Genomic DNA, 3,335 nt, shown 5'->3' with positions numbered 1-3,335 from the left:
GTAACCATGTGGTAACCCTCTGTCATTAATACATCTGTAACCCTGTGGTAAACCTCTGTCATTAATACATCTGTAACCCTGTGGTAAACCTCTGTCATTAATACATCTGTAACCACGTGGTAACCCTCTGTCATTAATACATCTGTAACCATGTGTTAAACCTCTGTCATTAATACATCTGTAACCATGTGGTAAACCTCTGTCATTAATACATCTGTAACCATGTGGTAAACCTCTGTCATTAATACATCTGTAACCACGTGGTAACACTCTGTCATTAATACATCTGTAACCACGTGGTAACACTCTGTCATTAATACATCTGTAACCATGTAGTAAACCTCTGTCATTAATACATCTGTAACCATGTGGTAACCCTCTGTCATTAATACATCTGTAACCACGTGGTAACACTGGCATTAATACATCTGTAACCATGTGGTAAACCTCTGTCATTAATACATCTGTAACCCTGTGGTAAACCTCTGTCATTAATACATCTGTAACCATGTGGTAAACCTCTGTCATTAATACATCTGTAACCACGTGTTAAACCTCTGTCATTAATACATCTGTAACCACGTGGTAACACTCTGGCATTAATACATCTGTAACCATGTGGTAAACCTCTGTCATTTGAACACTGTGGGAGAGCCTGTCAAAATCCTGTGAGGTGCTGAAATCTGCACTCTGCCACAATAATGTGTTGCCAGGATGAGGTGATAAGAAAGCCCAGATGGTTAGGCAGTCGCGGCATCGCTATATTTAAAGGAAGACGAACAAAACTTTGTGGTTGTATGCTTTCCCCCTTAACGGTTTTTCCCAGCTTTTAACACACATTTTCTGAAACTACATCTCAGGTACTCAAAACTCTAAACACAAAACTGTTAGCCAATTTCCCCAAACACCACAGACATCTTGCAAAATGAAACACAGCAATCAAAATCATGTTCTCCCTGCTCAAAATGAAACTCTGAATACTGAGACACACACATCAAATGAATCTAACTTAGTGACAACCCAGATCCCACTGGTGTGACATATTCAAAACACTACTCTCAGAACCTATTTCAGTGTAAAGACTTGTTGTTATACTGTATATTGTTTGTGTGTACCTAAACAGGAAAGGAACACAAATGTAAAAATATCTGTTTTATATTTCAACATGACTCAATACATATCAAACAGCATACTGTAAGCACACATCCAGTAAAAAGGCAATTATACAGTAAATATATTTTGCATATGCAAAGGAAGAAAAATAGTCCTATTTATACTACTGTACTGTATGTTCCATCAATTGTATGGAAGAGATAAAAAAAACGGTCAAATCTAAATCATAAGTCAAGAAACAAATACTCCATTGAGAAAACAAAATCAGTCATGTCTGTTGTTTTGGTCCGGCCACAGATTTTCATCAACATCACAGGTGATATTCTCCTTGGCCAGACAGCTGGGGAATATCTCCTGCCATGACACATCCACCCCTGACAGGACTCTGCTGGAATGTCATCATTTAATGTGTCCACTTACTGTAATCTGAAGATGTAAACCACCAGGACACCTTTAATGTGTCCACTTACTGTATTCTGAAGATGTAAACCACCAGGACTCCTTTAATGTGTCCATTTACTGTAATCTGAAGACGTAAAGGACCAGGACTCCTTTAATGTGTCCACTTACAGTATTCTGAAGATGTAAACCACCAGGACTCCTTTAATGTGTCCACTTACTGTAATCTGAAGACGTAAAGGACCAGGACTCCTTTAATGTGTCCAGTTACAGTATTCTGAAGATGTAAACCACCAGGACTCCTTTAATGTGTCCATTTACTGTAATCTGAAGATGTAAACCACCAGGACTCCTTTAATGTGTCCATTTACTGTAATCTGAAGATGTAAACCACCAGGACTCCTTTAATGTGTCCACTTACTGTAATCTGAAGACGTAAAGGACCAGGACTCCTTTAATGTGTCCAGTTACAGTATTCTGAAGATGTAAACCACCAGGACTCCTTTAATGTGTCCATTTACTGTAATCTGAAGATGTAAACCACCAGGACTCCTTTAATGTGTCCACTTACTGTAATCTGAAGACGTAAAGGACCAGGACTCCTTTAATGTGTCCAGTTACTGTAATCTGATGGGAGATGTGAAGAACCAGAACTCATTTAATGTGTCCATTTACTGTAATCTGATTGAAGATGTAAAGGACTACAACTCGTTAACACAGTTTTTTTGGGGCCATTATCAAACTTATATCATATAACTGTCTGACTCCTGCTTTATAACACTCAAAGTCATCTCCAGTAGGCCTGCTGAGAAAACTGTTTCCAACTTTCTGAAGAAAATGTGTTTTCTGTTGGAACATGCCTGGGTGTATGGATTCAGATAAACACAGAGCACACACACGCACACAAAGACACACAAGCCCTCCCCATATCTAGCCGTGTGTGTGAGTGTGTGTGATGAGATAAGGGGATTACAGTGTCAGTGTGGTGGTTCTGGTGAGACTGACTGACATGGAAAGCTCTTCAGTAATCCTCATAATCCATCTGAACACAATGTCTGCCCCCTGACCTTCCCTGGCCCACACACACAAGAAGGGGTACACACACACCACTTGTAGCCTATACTTGTTATACTGTACATTACAAGCGCATCTTGACTACCGGCTAGCAGGAGTACAGAAACCGCCTTAAATCGAGTAGTCACAACCCGTGACACCCTACCGCTGTTGCGCAGTGAAAGAACACAACTTTACAAACTAGCCATTCACCCTGGAACCGCAGGAGATTCAGGACATCTGCCCGCGTCGTGCCACGTCCTTTCAGAACATCGTGTGCTCGTGCTGATCTCTCCACATTAGACTGTCTTGTCTGGTCATGCAGAAAAGCACTTGTTCTAGCGGTAGATATTCTGATGCTAATTCCAATGGCAGTAAACAGATGTTGTGTTGAAGCTGCCATATGTTTGGGGTGTATAAAAGGATGTTTAAAACGCTATAATAATATTTGCTTTTGCATTTCACCGGGTTGGATAGAGGATTCGGCTACTTCGCCGACAGGCGCACTTCAGTGACAAAAGTTGATTTCGTTCAACAATTCCAGTCTATTAAAGTAAAGAAATAACAATTGTTTTACAAATTATTTATGTAAAAAAAAGTCTATCATATTTTCAAGTTTTACATATAAAACACGAAACACTTGTGGTGAAAGCCTAAAGTTAAAATCAGCCTACATTATAAGGTGACTATTACGCACGTAGCCATGATGTGTGAAGGGTTTATAGGCCTATAACTCCTCATTGGAAATAAAGCAACAGATAATTATCTCT

Source organism: Salmo trutta, chromosome 1, assembly GCF_901001165.1.
Source record: "Salmo trutta chromosome 1, fSalTru1.1, whole genome shotgun sequence".
In the NCBI taxonomy this organism is placed as follows: Eukaryota; Metazoa; Chordata; class Actinopteri; order Salmoniformes; family Salmonidae; genus Salmo; species Salmo trutta.
This window is presented reverse-complemented; position numbering follows the sequence as displayed.